The following is a 21,999-nucleotide window of genomic DNA, read 5'->3' on the forward strand; positions in this document are numbered from 1 at the left end:
TCCTGCGTTGCTCAGCTCTGGACGATTTCAAAATGTTTGATATAAAGGTTGCTGTCACATTTTATATAGGAATTGTTCATTTAAAAAAAAAAAAAAAAAATCAAATTATATTGTTAGTTTTATGCTAACATACACTCAAGTCTTCGGATACTATACAAGATACAAGTCCCCCCCCCCCCTCCCCCCCTAGTTCATTTAGGCTATTTAACATGCACTGTGACAGTTTTACCGTTTCAACTTATAAACTCCTTGAGATTTTAAAGTCAGTTTAATAGTATTGAAATTCAAGTTGAATCTCGAAAAAAAAATTTTTATTAAAACTTTTCGATGAATTAATAAGTTAGCATGACTTTTTCATCATAGCATTTTTTACGAGCTGTATTCGTTTTCTGAAACCCAAGCACACCCCTTTTTTCTTTTTTAAATCTATGAATCGCTCGCATACTCCTACAAAAAATAAGGGCTAATAGAGGCTCTTTCTTTAAGTATTTTACTTTATACATGTTTATTCTTGAAGAAAATAAGCCTTTATTCTTTATATAACTAAGGGATCCAAATATTTGTAATGTAAAATACTATAGGCCTATATCTGCCTGCAGTTAAAAAGTTATATTTGTTTTTATTCATCCATTTATGCTACAATTAGCCTATTCTAAAAATAAAAATAAATAATGTCATAAAAAAATGGCATTCGGTCCTGAATAAATTTTACCATTATAGAATTGGGGTAGTAATTTAGGAGGTTAAAATACAGTGAAATTACAAATGGCATGGGATTTTAAAGCATGACAACTGAAGGTCTATGAAACATTTGATGCATTTTTTTGAAACAATGGCACTTAAAGTTTTCAACTAAAATATTACTATTTCAACCATATAGCCTGTGAATAAATAAATAAAATGCATACTTTTCAGTGAAAGAACACTGAGAGTGTAGGTTGCTTTTTTTTTTACTCTCTATTTAACAGCATTAACTTACAATGAAATACGTCTTCCTTCAGGCAGACTTAATGTTTTCCTTTCTTACTAAATATTGGGTCAGTTTGCGCGAGTCCCGCGAGCTGTGAAGCGGGAGCAGCTTACGGAGGATTCCGCCTGGTCTTAAAGCCTTCCGCAAACGCCTACGTCACAAATAACAATGATTTTGGCAAAAATAATGATTAATTATCAATTGATAAGTTGTTATTATTTGGTCTAGTGAAAATAATAATATGGGCTGTGGGCAAAAATAATGAATAAAAAAAGAGTAAGGCTGCTGTGAGTGCAGGCATGTTTCACCCAGTAACATGAAAACACACCGTTCCTCACAGCCAAAAAACAGACCGAGTTCAGTCCAGCTGGAGGGGGTTGGGGGTAGTTCTGTATCGCTTGTGGGGGTCGAGATAAAGGTGTGAATTTCTTGCTCTTTCATATGGACAGTCTTATGAGGGTTTCAAACTTGCAGAACAGGTTTTAGGACAACTTTAAAGAAAGGTTTGATCACTTCAAATGTTGACTACTGTATAGCGCAATAAAGTTTATTAGTTATTATAACTTAATTTCAGAGGAAGTTGCCTTAACTTAAAAAAAAAAAAAAACTGTTGCATTAGGGCTGGGCGATAGGCCTATGGCCTAAAAAAATCCGAATTTTAAATTAGCTCACAATTGGCTATCACTTTTATCACTTTTAATTTTTTTTTTAAAAAATATAACACATAATTCATATTATATAAATAATACTGCACACTATTTAATGTGTCTAATCTAAAATATGGTGTAGAGAAATATAAGCACAGGCTTATAGGCTTGGACATTTATCCTGCTTGAATTCGTTCTAAGAAATCGCACATATTCTTCATAAGGACTAAACTTTCATCTGTGAATATTAAATATTTTTTCTTTCGTTTTTTCCCCGAGCTGCAGTCAAATATAACACTTCGGTGAGGCAAGCTGACATGTCTATTTGCGAAAATGTGCTTTGATGCGCTTGTTTGTAAACCTGTGATTAAAGCGCCACTCAGCGGTCAAAAGCTGCTAATGCACTTTGCAGACGCCGCGGCGGCGGTACGAGCGGCGGTAGAAGTAACGCTTTGGATGTCCACCTACTGTAACATGTAAATACAACAGGTAGTATAACTAAAATAAAATAAATTGCTAACCTGAAATATCCCTTTTCCAGATCACTTAAGGAGTAGATGGGGCTCTTTCCACTCTGGTGTCCTTGATGCTCAAAGAGGCGTTTCTCAATCTCACCAATCAAATCTATAAATGCATGTACACATTTTGTAGGAACTACATAATAAAAAAAAATGCATTTTATTCATTTCAATACAATTTAGATCCAATCTAATTTATAAGTGAGCAATGTTCCCATAATGGATTTATAATGGAGCACAAACAGACACTAAGTAACCCACAAACGGGAAAACAGTGCGATGCTGATTCTTGAATGGTCATTGCTTAGTTTGTTGCAATCTTGAATTTGTACAAACACTGAGGAAAAAAACACTTTGTTGTTGTTGTTTAATTTTGACATTTGTTAAAGTTTGTTTATTTTCAGGTGGTTTCCTTGTTCTCCTCCTCCAGTTCTCACTTCCATAATGGGAAAAGTGTTACAGTGGTGCAACCTCTCACCCCCAGTCACACTCTCTTCCTCATCACACACATTTTTATAGATTCCCAGTTTTCTTATACTCTATCCCTAAAGGCCACCTCCATGCCCACATCTTACCCTTACAATCTGAGTGTAGCCAATGGTGAGAAGAAAGCAATTCTGGGATGTGGGTTTTGCTGATGTTTTGTTTTCATTAAAACAGATGGACCAACACAAGGCAGGTGGGTTTAATGTTTTTGATGATTGTGTATTGTATAGCTTAATACGCACACATCATTTTTTGGGAACCTATAAATGAAGTAAAAATAAATACAAGCTATTAACAGCTTGTGTTTTTTTAGTTAAGTTATATGACAAGAATAATGTAAAATAAAAGGATTAGGGTTACAGCAAGAACAGTGAAAATCCTTACAAGTGCATATCTAGTCCCAAAAAAATTAATGCAATTTCTAATTTTTAAAACCGTTTCATGAATACTAAATTAATAATAGAGAAACTGACTTGCCTGTAAGAAATTCCTTTCTAATGGCAACCTGAACTCAACACCTGCACATTCCCCCAAAACATGTTACACGCAAAGTGTTGCCAGGGGTCCCCTTCTTGTTGCCGCTGCCACTGTACCAGGCTCTTTGAAAGAAGTCTGTGCGAGACACACAGATCTTGAAATCTTTGCTGTTATCCACCCTACTTGCCAACAACTTCAGTACATCATCTGGACTGTGAAAAGAAAAACAGATTAGTCAAATAGTACATTCTTAAGTGTGTTTTACCTGTACTGATTAAAAATACTCTACCACTGGATGTCTGGGCTTTGGTTGTGGTGTTCAGGTGAGCCAGATGTTGGACTACTCGCATTAAATGGCTATAATACAGAGAATTTAACCAAAGGTTATATTCTAGTTCTCACTACACTAAACTTGTTTTTACTCAGTGACCTTAGAACAAATGGTTGGCAATGAAATAATTTTAAAAATCATAAAATATTTCCTATCACCACATATACATGCATGAATGACCAACTGTCTGTCTGTAAATATCTCTAAACAAATGGGACATTGTCCGTCATCCTACAACATCAAGAAAAAGACAAATTATATAAAATATGGACATGGCAAGTGAAACAGAATTCATAAGGGAAAAAACATGTTTAAATGAGCATGAGTATGTCTGTAATCCACATCCCAAGATCAATGCAAGTTACTTGGACTCTACAATTGTATAAGCAAAATTTAGCTTAATTTTCATCTGGATATTACACCTTCACAGAAAATCAGCAAACCATTTTAAAAATAATTACACTAACTACACTGGTACTTAAGCACATCTCAATTTACAGCACAACATTTCACAAGTCATATTCATATCACCTCATAACTTGTGGTGGGTGCAGGAGAACAGGTTTGCAGAGGAGTGGTGGGCGTAGGGCTAAAAGTAGGGTTTGGGGTGGCAGTGGTCTCAGTACTGGCTGTCACAGCAACAATTTTTACTTCATCATCATCATCATCAGCACCAGTAATCTGAAATACCAAAACTGGGTATATGTGCAGCCTAATATCAAAGTTCATTGAAATGTTTCATAAACAAGTTTATCAAATAAGACATGTTTACATTTACATTTAATCATTTGTGACAGTTTATTTCAGTTAGTCTGACTCATTGTCCACTTGATGTGGTTCAAAATAAGTCAGACTAACTCAAATAAACTGAACTATTTGATAAACCTGTTTTATGAAACAGCCCCCAGGAGGGTTGGTGTCCTGCAGAGTTTTAGCTCCAACCTTGAATAAACAAACCTGAACAAGCTAATCAAGCTCATACAAAAGTATACTTGAAACTTCTAGGCAGGTGTGTTGAGGCAAGTTGGAGCTAACGCTGCAGGACACCGGCCCTCCAGGATCAAGTTAGGTGACCCCTAGTTTAAATCTGTGGTTCCCAAACCTGTCCTGGAGGCCCCTGCTGCCCTGCACCTTCTGTATGTCTCCCTTATCTAAGACACCTGATTCAACTCATCAGCTTTTTAGTAGAGACTGCAAGAACTAACTTGTGGTGTTTTGATTAGGGAGACATACAAAATGTGCCGGGCAGGGGGGCCTCCAGGACAGGTTTGGGGAAGCACTGGAATAAACAACATACCTCATTATCAGTCAGCTGATTGTGTGCCACCACAGGACTTGACATGCATGTATAAAACTGGTAATGGCATGGTTGTTTTGACATGTCCGCACTCCACCTTTGGCATCTTGACAAACTCCTCTGCTGAGAATGGAAGTGGATCAAGACACAACTCATCTTGAAGAGGGACCATGTAGAGCTGTTTTTCCACTGGTTGTTGCCATTTTGATAAGGCTGCCAGTGTAGCCCTCTGAGTCTGGAGGGACAACAGTAACGTCTTCTCCTTCCACTGCCACCTGCCAATTCAAATATAGATTACAACACATCAAACCATATTGGGCCTCTACAGTATAATTAGGCTTTTTTCTGTTGAAGCTAAAAAAAAAAAAATCAGTAATGACCAGTGCCCGAGTTTAACCCATATTGTAATATCACTTCCTTGTGCAATACTATACAAAGAATAACTTCTAAGAGGGTATGTATAACATGTCCAGGGCTTTGGGATGCCAAAAGAATGTGCAGTTGTAACCTGTGTAAGACCACTCAAATTGACTTGTAACAGTTTGCACTAAAACAGTTGTGTTTTTAGCTCTTTCACATGCTTGTGTCTGCTGCGCTGGTAGTTAATATAGTCCACCTGGTGCCTTATATAGCAGCCACCCTCCAGCGAGTGATCTCATTTTGGGGAATTCAGCTTCAAGTAGCTTGCATAACTACAGCAAAAAACATGAAACAGAACAAGGGTTTGCAAACAAGAGCACAAATTTTAAAGCACACAGTAATGGTGAAATGTAAATACATATGAAATATGAGTATGAAATATTAATTGTGATTATTTCAGACAATTAGTCATTCCATACCCCAAATTGGCTTAACCCTGGGCCACTCATAAACAATGGAAATCAGGTTTTGCACTGTATATTCACAGAACATCTATTAATACTACTGCTAGCTTGTCAATGACTGTAATTAAAAAAATACAGCTTGTTGTGATCACAAAAAGAGGTTAGTAACTGCATATCAATGGAACAGCTCATCTATGGAAATGCTGCATTTTACTTTTCTTTTCACTTTTCCCCAGATATGCTCGACTTTCCGTATGCAATTAAGAAAGCAGGCACTGAGCTTTACTTGACTGTTTAACAACTTGTTGGGGTTGGGTGACCTTACATCGACATGGCCACAAAGTTGTACAAATGATTTGCAATAGTACTGAAAACTGTACTTACTGTCAGAATGGTTCATGTTCAACGAAACTGTGATGGTACGTTTTCCCAGTCCTGCCTGGAGTAACTCCAGTTCACGGAAGGAGAGGGTGAGGTTTCAGTGATTTTGTTTAAAAGACAAATATTAATTGTAAATGGCTTCCATGCTGTTGCTTTTAGATTGTATTGGTGTGTTTTGCAGTTTTCTTTTTCTTCTTAAAACATTCCAGGAAATGCTCTATAATACAATAAGAGTGTTAATTAAAGTTAAACATGCAAAAGAAAGACAGATAGAACAATTTAATCATTAGGTGAGGGTGCTGATAACCTGGTCTATACTTTATCCTTGATCTATTCTTGATGAACAAACAGCAGGTGAAGGCTGTTGCTGCTGCTGCTGCTGACCCTGAGCTGGTTGATTAAAAGCAGGAGAAGGCTGCTGCTGACCCTGACCTGGCTGTATCTGACCCAGGCTTTGGGTCAGAATGTTAATTAAATGTTTTGTGCTGCTGCAGTAACATCTTGGTTCTCTCTCTGCTAAACGTTTAATGGCAAAATAATTATATTAGATTACCACAAATCATCGTACATTAACAGTGGGCCTAAAACTTGACAGCTGTCTAAACGCTAATTATGAAAAAAGGTATGCATTTGAAATCAGTTTACTTTTTTTATCCATTTACAGTCTGCTTGAAGAGACACAATATAACATTTTTACGTACATTGTAGTATAAGAATATCGTAATCAATTAAAGTAAAATGACATCCATTAACAGTATAAAAAAACCGTACTAACTAGCAGATGCTAACTTTTTCCAACACATTCACGTGCGCGAGTAAATGATCTCTGACTTCTTAAACTTTGGCAAAACGATGTTAATAATAATCACATGTAGTTTACAAAACAGCACACATTTTAATGACAGTGAAATAAAAGGAAACAATCAACTTTACATACCTGGAATCCACCCGTGGGCCTGCGCTCTGCCTTGTTGACTTTCGAATTGCGAATCTACGTCTCCAGATAATGACGTAGCTTCGCGGGGGGTGGGGGCGTGTCCAGGCCCGCTGAACACGCCCCAGTTTCTAGACTCCACCCCCACATCATAAGAGTGCCATGAAGTGAAACGCACAGAAAAGTAAAGCGCAAAGGGAAAACGTTTATCGCGAGCTCACGCTTGACTGGGAACGCAAAATAAATGGAGCTTTGCAAATGAATTAGTAGGAGTGAGCATGAAAAAATATGTGTGGGCAGAGATAAAATAGAATCACAGTTCATTAGCTTCTTTTACAACTGTCATTTATTTTTTGCAATTCTTTATTTCTGTTTGCAAAAACTTTTTTTTTTTTTTGGCTCAAGACTTTATTTTTATCTTGCGATCTTTATTTTTGGTTTGCGAACCAACTTTTTTTTTTTTTTTTGGCTCAAGACTTTTTTTCTTTTGCAAAACTTTTTTTTCTTTTGCAAAACTTTTTTTTCTTTTGCAAAACTTTATAATTGTGCATATATATGTGATATTAATTTGACTCCATACTGTTCTACTGATTCTGATTCCTCTGCCGCCTGCCCTTTGTGATTAGTGTGTTGGATTGTTTATGTGTGTGCCCTGTCTGCTGCCACGCTCTGCCTTCGGTTTACTCTAATGGATTATCTCTGACGCTGTTGATTGAACTCTGTCTGTTTTGATTCTGATCTTATTAAAGCTGCAAATGGATCTGCACACCCTCTGCCCTGTCAGGTTTACAGTATAAAACCCTTAAATCCATTACATTTTCTATTGTGTTTTGGGAGGGGTTATTGTTTGTTTTCAGCAGGGAGTATTATAATGGTATTACTGCTTTTACATAATTTAATTAATTAATAAATTTCACAGAAAATATTAGTTTATTTTGTGCAAATAAAGAACTGTATTACTTCAGTCAGTTATTAAAGTATTACATATGTTACATAGGCTGATTTATAAATTTTTAAGCATTTGGGATTTTAAGAACAAGTGTGCTGACGGGCGTTTGTTGAGCCGTGTGCGAGTATAACCAAGCAGTACGAGACAGGCTGCGTGTGGGCAGCAAGTGTAATGTTAGAAAACGGCTGCCTTCGTGAGATGCGGATGCGGATGAGGAATGAGTATGAGAATCATTCTGAGACACAGGCTGTGTGGGCGCTCTTCTGAATTGGGAATAGCGAACATGCATTTATAAACTTCTTTCAAATTAGAATCTGTTGGGGAGATATAATGTGCAAGATAATGTTCATTTACTAATAAAAAGATCTAAGAATGTATCTTTTTATTTCTCCAGTACTGAAAGCAGAACCGATAAGGGAGCTCTTGACCCCTCAGCACATCTCTTGAGCGTAGCACTCAGCAGCATCCCTGCTGAAAAAAACAGCATATGCTGGTTAGGTATGTTTTTTGATGCGGGTTTATGCTGGTCCTTTTGCTGGTTTATGCTGGTCCTTTGCCGGCACATGACCAGCATAAACCAGCAAAGGACCAGCATAAACCAGCACATGATCAGCAAACCAGCAAAGGGACCAGCATACACCAGCAGTCCCAGCATCAAACTTACCCAAACCAGCATATGCGGTTGTTTTCAACAGGGATGCGCGCCACAAACAACTACATCTTTGCACTATCAGAGCAGATAGAGACACAAGTTTATATGTAACACATGAAATTTTTAAATAAGACAAGTGAACAATGAACATTATATGACATTTAAATTATTTTGACGATTTGTCCTTCATTCCGCCTGTGCATTTCTGACCCGCACTGGGCTGGAATCTCTGCGATGTTCTTGTTGAGAATGCAGTTTCTAAAATGTTATTAGAAAAATTAATTTTAAAAATGTTATGATACGGAATAAGCCTGAAACAGATCACAGCAGTATAGACCTACACCAGTAGGCTATCAGTCCTCAGCATGATTATTATCAGAAATCAGAAATCAGAGAGATCTTTATTGCCAAGTATGCTTACGCATACAAGGAATTTGTTTTAGTGACATAAGCTTCCAGTACAACAGAGACAACAACAACAAAAAACAAAAAAACAAAAAAACAAATTGCAAATAAATAAATTGTATGAACAGGTTGTGCTATAGATGACAATGGATTAGAATAGAGTAAGATGCAGATATGTACTGGATGGAGGGGTAACAAATAAAATATAAGAATATTGCACATTTCTTGCATAAGTTGGGGAACATTTTAACTGTTCATGAGGTATATTGCCTGGGGGAAGAAAATGTTCTTGTGCCTAACTGTCCTGGTATTTGCGGCTCTGAAGCGCCGGCCAGATGGAAAAAAAGGTCAAAAAGAGGGATCCAGAGTGATTTTCTGAGCCCTTTTCCTCACTCTGGATGTATACAGTTCTTGAAAGGGTGGGCAGGGGAGCACCATAATTTCTTTCAGCAGTCCGAACCGTATCTCTGTAGTCTTCTGATGTCTGATTTTGTAGCTGAACCAAACCAGACAGTTATTGAAGTACACAGGACAGACTCAATGACGGCTGAGTAGAACTGATTTCAGCAGCTCCTGTGGCAGGTTTAACTTCCTCAGCGGGCGAAGGAAGTATAAACCTTTGTTGAGCCTTTTTAACAATGGAGTCAATGTGATTGTCCCACTTCCAGGTCCTGAGAGATGGTGGTGTCCCAGGAATCTGAATGACTCCACTGCAGCCACTGCGTGCTGTTCATGATGGTGAGTGGGGGAGTGCATTGGGTGGTTTCTCCTTAAGTCCACAATCATCTCCACTGTTTTGAGAGTGTTCAGCCTCCAGGTTGTTAAGACTGCACCAGACAGCCAGCTGCTCAACCTCTTGTCTGTAAGCAGACTCGTCTCCGTCCTGAATGATGGCCGATGACTGTAGTGTCGTCTGCAAACGTCAGGAGCTTGACAGAGGGGTCTTTTGAGGTGCAGTCATTGGTGTAGAGGGAGAAGAGCAGTGGGGAGAGAACACATCCCTGAGGGGCACCAGTGTTGGTGGAGCAGCTGTTGGACATGAATTTCCCTAGTCTCACTAGCTGTTGCCTATCTGTCAGAAAGTTGGGTGATCCACTGACAGATAGAGCTAGGAACAGAGAGCTGGGTCAGTTTGGCTCTGGAGGGGTGTTGGGATGATGGTGTTGAAAGCCGAACTAAAGTCCACAAACAGGATCCTCACATAAGACCCCTGTTTTTGTCCAGATGTTGCAGGATGAAGTGCAATCCCTGTTGATTGCATCATCCACGGACCTGTTTTGCTCGGTAAGCAAACTTCAGGGGGGTTCAGTAAGGGTCCAGTGATGTCCTTCAGATAAGCCCAGAACCAGTTTTTTTCAAATGACTTCATGACGACAGACGTTTAGAGCCACAGGTCTGTAGTCCGTTAATCCCTGTTATCTTGGGTTTTCTTTGGAACGGGGATGATGGTGGAGCGTTTGAAGCTTCGGACGGCACTTCACACAACTCCAGAGATCTGTTTGAAGATCTGTGAAAAGATGGGGCCAATTGGTCAGCACAGGTTCTCAGACAGGCTGGTGGGAACGCCATCTTGGCCTGGTGCTTTTCTTCTTTTGTTCTTCCTGAAGACCTGGCGCACATCGTTTTCACTGATTTTGAAGAGCAGAGGGGGGAGAGGGGTATTGATGGAGGTGTTAACGGTTGTGTAGAGAGATGATCAGGAATGGATGTGGATGTGTTTCAAATATCTACAATAAAACTCATTCAGTCGTTAGCAAGTCGTTGATTAGCCTCAGTGCAGGGATGATCGGTGTCTTGTAATTGGTAATGGCTCTCAGTTCCTTTCCATACGAAGTTGAGTCGTTGGGAGTAAACTGGTCTTCCAACTTTTTCGAGTAGGTCCTTTTTAGGAAGCCGCTCTAATCTCTTTGTTCAGTGTGTTTCATTTTCTGGCCTGAATTATACAAGACTCTGTCCCCATTTCTGTAGGGCATCCTCTTTTGGCCCTGACGAAGATGTGGCTGAGTTTTTGCTGTAACTCCCACCATGGCTTATTTCGTTGTTGAATGTTAATAAGTCCCTGGTATCGTTGGAATACATATATCCTCACAAAAACTAATATATGTATGTTATGTCCTCTGTGAGTTCGTCCCAGATCGTGTGGTTTAGCAGCTTCAAAAACACTCCAATCAGTGAGGGTCAAAACAGGCTTGTAAATCCTGCTCTGTTTCGTTGGTCCATCTCTTTACAGTCGTTACTACAGGTTTTAGCAGATTAAGTTTTCTGCCTGTAGGTTGGTATACAGATTGAAACCAGACAGTGATCAGACAGTCCCACAAGCTGCTCGTGGAACAGAGTGATATGCATCCTTTATTGTGGTGGTAACAGTGATCCAATATATTACTGTCTCTTGTGGGACATGTAAACATGCTGTCTGTATTTTGGCAGTTCACGGGAGAGATTGGCTTTATTAAAGTGTCCCCAAGAATGATTAAAACAGAGTCCGGGTTTGTTGTTGTTCTGTCTCTGTGATCTGGTCAGCGAGTTTCTGTAAAGCCAGCGCTTACGTGCGCTTTGTGGAGGGATGGTGGAAACGCTCACCAGAAATGAACGAGTGAAACTCCCGCGGCGAATTAGAATGGCTTGCAGTTGACAAAAAGCACTTCTAGATCTGAACAAGCACATCTTCTTTAAACACAGTTACCATCTGTGCACCACCGTTCTTTGATATAAAAGCATGTCCCGCCGCCGCGCGATTTTCCCCGTTGATTCTGCGTCGTGGGTCCGCTCTGGAACAGCTGGAAGCCCCTCGGCAGATGGAGCGCCGCTGTCCCGGATAATGGCGTCATTTGAGCCAGGTTTCCGTGAAACACAGAGCAGAGAGTGTGACAAATCCTTATTTGTCCGGGAAAGCAGAAGGAAGTTCATCCGTTTTGGTTGGGTAGAGAGCGGAGACATTTATTTTGCCAGATGGATGCTAGGCAACAGCGTTCGCAATCTGGCGCTTCCTGAGTCTAACGAGCGCACCAGCTCGCTTTCCTCGGTTTGCGCTTTTTGAAGCGTTCTTGATCAGCCAAGAACTGAGACTTGAGTTTAAACAGAGGGACGTTTTATTATTAATCCGTTACTGTTCGTCCTTTTCAGTTTCAATGATTTAGCTAAATCATGCCAAGTTTAATTTATCCGTTTCTTGTTTTAGTTAGGCCTAAATAATGGGAGCAAAATTATACAGTGCCTTCACGTTGTACTAAAATAGAGCAAAGAATTCATAAAAATACATAACAATTTCTTAATTAGTGAACAGATATCTTTTCCCCCCGTAGCCACGTAGAATTTCTTTGTGAAAATAAAGGACAGGTAACGAATAACAAAGTATGTGCGTGACAAAAATGCAGTTCTGTTTTACATTAAAGGAATTTTAATATCTAAATTGAAAATGTATTTGTGACAAATATTATGTAATGGACGAATATTGACAATTTAGAATCCATCTATGGTAGCCTAGACTGAAATCTTTTAATGCTCCCATGCAAAGTAAACCATCATTTCTTTAGGATATAATAAACACATGATTTATATTGATTTATAAATAATGACTGCTGCACACCTGTTAAATGTTTCAAATCTGAAAACAACTATGGTGTAATACTTAGCGTTAGACTACTGTGAGCACAGCCTCATTAGACTTAACATTTATCCTGCTTAAATTTTCTTTCTAAACTGAGTAAAGGCACACATCAATTCATTAAATACTAAATTTGCACCGGTGATCATATCGAAATATTTTAATCCAGGTCCTACAGTGTGTTCTTTTTCCTTTCATTAATTCCACCGCCTGCAGTCGACAACATATAGCGTTCAGCGTCAGTTCAAGGCAGGCCGCGCACGTAGTCAAGCTCCGCTATCCAGCTGATACCCCAGGACCTAACAGCCTGACTGATCCGGTTGCTAAGCACGCAAATTGGTCCCTTTTCAAACAGGGCGCCCTATTTAAATGCATTTCTCAGTCTGCTGCTTGGCTGCTTCCACTGCACTGCGCTTGCAACCACCTCCTCGAACCCTAACTCCTCCTTTAACTTTCGTTTAACTTAATCAGCTGAGCACATTCTGTCTTTTCATTGTGGGATTGCATGCGCTCTGGTTCTCAATGGGGAAATTCTATTTGCTGCTTCGTTCTCCCAGTTTAAATGGGAGATTGTTCCCCAGAATCTGCTGCTGTTCCCTGCCACTATCATTTCCATTGGAGCCTCAATGAAAAGGGGATGGGGTTCACCTGTCCAGACGACAGTCGCTTCATAACCGCCGAAATGTAACTTAACAAGTATCACTGCAAATAAAAAATAGGAATATTGACTAATAAAGAATATGTCTCTCCGGTATTCTTGACTCAAGATTGTGTCCTGACTCGTGAAATTACATACGCGGCGTCTGTAAGCAAATGCGTAATAGTGCTATTTGAATGCGTGAAAATGCAACTTGAAATGTCGTTTTCGCTTGGAAATAACTTGAGGGTTTAGTGGGCTAGGCTACAGTAGGATATATATGTATTTGATCTTGGCAAAAAACCCAACACGATGCTGGCTGAAAACCTTATGACCCTATTGTACAGTGATTACCATGAGATCTGAGATAGACATTCAACAATAACATGAAGCATATACCCAAATCGGGAACTATGTTGGGGTTCAAAGGCCGGTGTCCCCAAAGAATCACGAATTTCCAGTCTTCTTTTATCTAGAATTGTATTCTTCTTTGTATTTCCTATTCTCTTTATTACATTCACATATGTCAGCTATTCGACCATAATATCTAAGCTGTCCAGACTTCGCAAGCTTACAAGTTTCCAAATTCATCCTGTCAAAAATGTTTTGAAATCAGATTTTGTGTTACTATGGAATGGGAACTTAAATTTTATTTTAACAAGCTGCCTCCCCCTAGTGGGTGTGTCTGGTTTTAGAATACTTTATGATCAAATCTTTTCTAATCTATGACCAAACACATTCATCTGAAAGGTCTGATTCTCACGGTTCTATATTTGCCCCAACGATTATTTGGTGTCTGACAGAAGGTGAAATTTTGGACAGACATTTCTAATTAGTTACAGGAGATTTGCATTAAAAAGATGAAATGAAATGTTAGTGACACCTGGTGACTATTTTTGGTACAACGCCTAATTACAAAAATCTCAGACAACAACTTATATTTTTTTTTGTGCGAAATCAACTTCAAATTTTGGAACACAACTTGGTTAGACATATGGCTTTTATTTGAATAAGCAGGTTTTAAAGTAAAATATATTTGATAAATAATACCCCTTTATTTAAAATATAAAATATTTAGTAACAGTCAGTACATTTACAGTAAAATTTTAACTTCCATAACTTTCCATATCTTATACATTTTTTTTTTGACATACTTTATTATATTGCCTCGGTGGCAATTAAAGTAGGGTGACAATTAGGTTGGTGGGTTGCTAAGAGAAGTCGATTTTAAAAAAAAGCACAACAGTCAAGTATCAGCACAAGTAAAAGTCACTTTACTGTGTAGCAAGAACTTATTTTACGGTGTTGTAAAAGATAACAAAATGGTTCACTCTGGACCCCAAGAAACACACAACAAACGCTCGTGCAATCCTTTGAACAGCTAAGTGCAATCTGGTTTATTATGACGATCTCAGGTGTATTTCACTTACTTTCTTGCATTTACCTAATTTTCTGTTTGTATAAGGAGACCACTCTATTAACAAGAAAACAACAAAAAAACATTCCTATTGTAGAAGTCTATTCAAATATTTAAGTATCTATTCATATTCAAATCCAATAGTGGTAATATTACATTATCTAAACAACAGCTATTCACTCTTCATTTGTCAATTACATTTTGAAATATGATACACTAATTACAACGGTGCAAAAGTCTGTAAAAATTGAAATGTTTTACACATTTTAACATTGACTATATAGATCCAAACTCTTGGCAATTCAAGGTTAATGAGATACAGTTAAGAAATATTTACAATTCAGACACACTAGCAAGTTCAAGTTTCTTCCATAACCCTGTACCCCAACCTCGACATCATTTCACAAGGTGGCTGAATGACTTCCTCATATTTCAGAATCACTATTATGTTATAACCCGAGGGAGGAGGACAAAACAATGTCCCATTTGTTCCCTCTCTCACAATATTCCCTTTATTTCATTGTACAGATACTCTGTTGCCTTTTAGCATCGAGGCCCCTTTGGATGGAGTTGACAAGGCAGTGCATTTGAATCAAGAGCATCCAAGGTTATACGAGTTTTATCTCCCAAGTCTTGCGTTTTAAACTTCAACATCACTGCGTTTAGGACGTTTGGTTCATGCAGTGTCGACTCAATTTGTGGAGCCCCTTCCTAAATGACCAAATGGATGATCGCTTTTATAATGCTTGGTTCCACTACTTTTCGTGGAAAATCTGTCGAACCCAAGAATGTCGCCCATTCATTCCATAGGTACAGGCTAGAGCAGTTTCCCTCCTCTCTCACACAAGAACATGGTACATTCGACCGCCGATGGATTGGTAGCTTTCAACTACCTTAGAGGCAATAACTCACTGTATTCAAAGCAGTCAGACCTTTTTCCTTCCTCAAGTTTCTTTTAAAGAGTCTAAAGCATCACTCACTTAAGGACAAAACTTTGTGTGTATCAGCGGAAGAACGGAATCTAGTCATTGTGAATCAACCCATGACGACCTGTCCAGAACAGTTCAACAAAGAGATTACCACATTACAACAGATTTCTTATTGTGGTCCATACAGTTTTTATCGGCCAACATGACATGCCTATGCTTTTTCACCCACTCCCTAGTGTTTTGTTCACGGTAAGGGTTGCAAATGGCTAATAACCCAGTTGCTTGAACTCTTTTCCAGACTCCTGTATGGACTTTCCACAACCCACACAATCCAGCGAGGAATGTACCTGGCTGTTTTGGGCATTGCCTCTCCATGCCTACACCATAAACATCCACATTTGACCGCTCATCACCGCCGCATAGCACACAAGTAAGTGCGTGGACGCTTAACATCAACCTAGAAAGGCAAGTATATTTGCTTTGGGGAAAGATTCCCTTACCAAACAGTTGCCTGGTAGGCAGGTGAATGAACGCTTGGTTTCAGACCTTTTCTCTCAAGTATCTTTAGCCAGACAAATGCATCTCTGCCTTCTCTGCAATCAGACCCTATTGGCACGTGCCTCACTTGATCGTTTTAAAAAAAAACAATTGGCATAATCCAACATACACGTCAGATCTGCTGAGCCTGCTTATGGCATGAATAGCATATCCAACATCCGAGCAAAACCTTCACTCCTCCCCACACCAGGGATGTACGAACAAATGACCGTTACGAGTGTGACTCAGACTCGCACACTAGGGTTGGTCAAAGGCCAACTGGTACCACACAGTATTCAGAGTATCACACCATATGTCTTTGTACAAAATTGGATTTTCAAAACAGTTTTCAAATCACTTCTCCAACTAAAGCCTGTTATCCTATGCCAGGCAGATTAATGGCCTTTGAGTTTTTCAGCAATAGTTTATAATTGAAATGTGCAACATCTATATATTGTCATCTTTTGTGTTGCATGGATTAAAAGGGGTCATATGAGTCGCGAATAGTGATTTAATTTTTTCCTTCCTCCTTTGGAGTGTTACAAAAGCTCTTGGTGCAGAACGAAGATCTGTAAAGTTGCAAAGACCTAAAGTCCTCATAGCCTAAACTGAGATACTTCTTTACTAAAAGTTAAGAGTCAACACACACCCCCCAAACCACGACTCGTTTAACAACACACGCCCCCACATGTCTACGTCACTGATGTGGGAACGATTTTGTGCATAACACTGCCCAAATGTTCATGTGCAAAGACAGAGGCATAACTTGTATTCTCCTCTGTTGCCGCCAGCATTCATGTTTTGGAAAGACGCGTAGTGTCTTCATGGGGGAAAGCAAAACTACTTTGGTGGCTTGGTTAGAAAAAATCAGGGACGATATTCGCATCGTCACTGTGCCTAGAGCTGATCTGTGCTGGTCACTTGAGGAATCATTACCTCAACTGGATCCGCGGATTGGCTTTCACGCTCGTGGGACGAAGCAGAGTCCCAGGGTCATCAAATGGTGGTTGCCGCAAGCTCCTTCGTCGAATCCGCTAGGCCGCGACTGTTCCTCAATAGAAGCCGGCCGTCCCGCTCACTCTAAACCCACCCATGTGTGATGCCTGTGTTTCATTTGTGTAAGCGAAACTAGTTTGTTTGTGCCTGATGTTCATAAAGAGGACACAACTAGCAAATCAGATGGTTAGTTGTATTTACAACACTATTCCAGAACAGTCCCCACCTCAAATATTCACGCGATATGTGGGGCAACACCCATTTTAAGGAAGACTGTATTTCCTGATCTGCCAGTCTGTTTCTCACACTCAACCAGCCGTGTATAGTACATTTTTTTTATATTCAAAAGAATTTTGCCTGACTTGTATGATTCAATAACGCGAGTTTTGAGCAGTGTTACAGTAGCTCTTGTTGTTTGTCATTCTCTCCAATCATAAAATCAGACATGGTTTTATGTTGTCTTACATGGTGCGAATGCAACGCAATGTTTAAAAAGACGATATAATGTCATTATAATCCGCAATTAATTGTCCCCACTGATGCAACACAAATGCTTTCATCTGTATAATGTGGGTTTTACTGGTATTGTTGTGTCTCGTCCCACCGGAACCTTGTCATTGCTCACAGTATGGTGAGGGGCAATAACATTTCCATCACACGTTTGAGAGTATTCGACCCAATCACAACACACTGGATATCTGGCCAATTAGACGCCAACACCTTGCTTTTCAGAACGATGAGCCTTTGTAAAAATCGACACGTTTCATTAAGGCGGGGCATAGAGGAGAAAAAATGATGTAACAGTATGTGAAAATAATGTTTTTTTTAACCTTAAACCACATCAAACACATTTCATTACAACAATCTACAAATACACAAAATAATGTGTTCTTGTTTAAAACAACATTATATGACCCCTTTACGAAGTGCATTAGGAGGGCTGGCGTTTTTTTGTTACCCCTGAATCCCCGTGAATGGATTATGGAAACCACCGTGCTCCTTGTAATGTTACTGAGGAGCATTTAGCTTGTCGTTGACCAATGCCGTAAGATATTTGAAATATATACCCTGCATATTTTTTTTGCCATGGTGAAAAGAAATCAGTTATGTTTGGCGTCTTTCGAGGTATTTTTCATAATGTATTCATTTTCCTCCCCCTCCTGATTTAGGACAATTCTGGATGAAAATGAGCCGTCGTGAGGGTAAAGCATAATTCACTATGTAAATAAAAGAGAGTATGGACATATGTTAATATTTTTAATCCAGCTTATAATTTTTTCACAAAATATTCTTCCTATATGTGTATTGTTTGTCCTATATTTTTTTTATTTTTTTTTTTACACATTTACACAAATTGCTCTGAATACATTACTGAAAGTACTTTTTACAACCAGTTTACAACATAGCTTAGTTTAACATAAAGAAAAATTGGCATACTTGGCTGTATGTCACTTTCACTTTTTCACTTTCATACATACAAAATACTGAAGTGCTAAAGCTTGGTCAAAACATTTGAAGACATGACAGCACTACAAAAACAAAACAAAAAGAAAGATTTATTGCTTTATATATTGGTTCTGTCGTATTGTTTTGTGGGGTTTGTTAAAAAAAAAAATCAAAAAACAAAAAACAATAAAAAACTTTTAATACTTGTATAAATGTAAAAACACAATACTTTACATTTCAATGTGAATTCCCCCACAGCACTCTCACCCCCCAGTGTTTCTTTTAATATAAACACTGTCATCATCTGCACTAGGTGATTCTCGTTGGATATGGTAAGGGTGTGCAAAGTGTCCATCAGATGTCCTGCCTCGCGCGCGCGTGTCCAGGCTATTATACCCGTTAACCCGTGGTTTTTTCCAACCTTCTACCCGTGAAAGTGCCCTGAATGGCAGTCAACTACCCATGAGCTTTGTACTAGAGTCGATGATACTTACCCGGTTCCGCTTCCTCTGACGTCCACATAAGCCCAGGTGAAACAACAATGGCAGCTACGGATCTACGGCGTATCTCACTGTTCCCTACGGATGCGGGGTGTTTATGCAAGTGGTATACACGCTGAGAAATTAGACTTTATAGGAGCAATATAACGTGTGCACATTAAATTAATAATCCTAGCTACCATTCCTTGCGCTCAGGCAATTGGTGGCGTGTGACTTGTCCTGGAATGCCCACAAAGTCGTGAGTCGTGGTCTTGAAGCGTCGTTGACTTACGGGCTCAAATCATATGCCTGGAACGCAGCAGTACACTTCATTTTTCCTGGGAAGGAAACACGAGGGTGGCATTTGAAGTAGCTTTCCAAAATATCGTCAGCTTTTGTCGCACTGCAGTGACGCTACAATCGTCGGCCTTCAGGAATGTGGTTCTTCGCGGAGGGTTACATCCTGAATTGGGACATCGGCTTATGCGTCCGTGTAGCGCTGTGAGGCAATCGCGACTTCACTGAATGCGCAATCTCGTAGGTATGCACACTTTTAGTTTGGGACAGCAGCCTTCGTCACGTCGCTATGACGCAATCGCACTTCAAAATGTGCCCTTCAGAGTCCGTGCAATTCACATTGGGACACATCTAGTAGGCTTGTTTGAGGACTTGTGCCTTGCCTTGCCCTGAAATGTAGGCGAGGGCAGGTAGCATGCAGTGAGGGGGGGGGGGGAGTGAAATAAGCGTAGGCAAGATGGACAGTTCTGACCCGCTCGCAGTGGGAGTGGAACCTCTCGAGATCAAAGAAGGCAGATATTGCATTATTCTCATCACATAGTGTTGCTTGTGCTGCTGATAAACATGATATAATTTCAGTTCTGTTGCTTTTATATTAAAATAAATATGATGAACAAGACTCAAAAGTGCCAAAAGAGAAAGTGGCGCTGCTCCATGTGCGCGCTTTGGGTGTAAACACAAACAGAATTACAATAAACTATAACAAAATAAGGTTATCTTTCGTTTAAAATTCAAACAATTCATTACACATCATTACATGCCCAGACTTGAATCAGGTTTCTTTGTAAATTAGCCTGGCTGTGGCTACAAGCATGTTTTTTTGAAGACTGCGGTCACGTTTAATACTGCTTTCTAGTTTATAAAATCAAATACACACCACTTTTGTTATCATCCACCCGTGGAGCCCTGCCTGGCTGTGTAAACTTATGTTCTTTTGACAGCATCTGATGTCACTTTATCAGTGCTATAGGCTATAAACTTCTATAATATCATGCGCGCAAAAGGTTGCACGAGTACAGTAAAAGTGCAGAATAGTGAGAACAGGGAAAACCAAAAGGAAAAATCACAGCTCAAATTGAGCCGTGTGCTACTGCTCTGGGGTTTCCCTTACAGAGCATCCCAAACGTCCAGTGCTGAGATGTTCAATCTATTGCTAAATGTTATGGAAATTAACCCTCGACTTGACATACACAAAATAAATATGCTCACCCCCAACACCAGTGCACTGATGAACACATTGAGACAAAACAAAAAAAAAACTATACGAGGCCGGATTATAACCCCAAATCCCGCTATTTTTAGCAATTACACAAAGCAATTACTTTGGTTTTGTGTTTACCTCTGAAACCTAGAAATGTGGAAGTTATCCTGCTTTTGCTTAAAAAAACAAACAAAACGTTTAATATATAAAAAAAAATACTTTCAATGAACTGTATACCTGTATTTTCTTGAGTTATTACTTAATTCAAAACAACCCAACTGCAGTTTGATTTGATATTACTTTGGAATGCACAATAAAAAAAACATGATTTATGAAAATCTGTTTTTGCAAATAAACTCTTCAAAGCGTGAATGATAACTATGCATACATGCGTGTCAGATCCGCGTCATGAGTTCACTTAAATTAGAGTTCACTTACATTAGGAAGTTGTTTATTTTCCTGTAAAGTCTAATAAATGTCAAAATTGATTAGCTCTCAATCATACTGTAATGCTGAATGGCTATAGTCAGTGGTTAAATATTAGCAAATAAAGACCTAGAGAAATACATTTTCTAGAGACAACAATAGTGTTGATATCATATATACTTGTCATAAAAAAGAAGCCATTAAACAAATATTAAAAAAGGTACGGTCTTTAGTATATTTAAAAACTTTTATTTTTGATGTGATTAATCATGATTAATTTCAGAAAAAAACAAAGTGAATTGACAGCACTAATACACAGACACCACACACACACACACACACACACACAAACGTATATATACAGATACAACATATATGTATGTGTATATTAAAGAAAGTTTTGATTAAGGCATTTTTGTATGGTTAAGCTTTATTGTTTTGTACAGTTAAATATAATAAAGTGATAAAATGGTTAGTGGTTTCCCCCTCCCTTTAAAAGTAAAAATAAAAAGGTGTTGTGTATATCTGTCTTTCATACAATTTGATGAGGGACAGATATTGGATGTGTAAATTATGCAGTTAACCCTTACATACCTCCACCACTACTTTGACTCTAAATGCCAAAATACAGACACTGTTTGCTGCGCATTTGAAAGGGTAAATGGAGAATGTTTAAGGTGTGGTGGCATTCGATAAATATGGAATGTTTTAGAATATAATGAATGTGCATAGTGAAATGGGACAAACAATGCTCTAATACATGGTGGAAATATTTAGGACCCCCCAGCTAATATGAATCTGACAACAAAACCTTGATGCACAAACTTATGATTAAAAATGAGAGAAAATACGACCAGGAAGATCACATAAAAGAGTAATGATGATGAAAATAATAAAACAATCGTAACATGGAAACATTCCCTTATCTGTAATTTACTTAACAGACAGTTTAATGAAATCATCAGTGATGGGAGGACTTTTGTGTTTTTGTGGCTGGTCTCTTTCTTCAGCTCTTTCTTCTCCATCTCTACGCTGATTGTCAGATGGTGGAGGTGGAGGATTATTTGGGTTGTTCATTTGGGCCTGTTCCCTCTTTCTGTACACTTTGGCTTTCAGCTTCTCAAAGGTATCATCAAATAATTTTAGGTTTTCCTCATGG

The sequence above is a fragment of the Cyprinus carpio genome, chromosome B9 (genome assembly GCF_018340385.1).
Source record: "Cyprinus carpio isolate SPL01 chromosome B9, ASM1834038v1, whole genome shotgun sequence".
Classification (NCBI taxonomy): domain Eukaryota; kingdom Metazoa; phylum Chordata; class Actinopteri; order Cypriniformes; family Cyprinidae; genus Cyprinus; species Cyprinus carpio.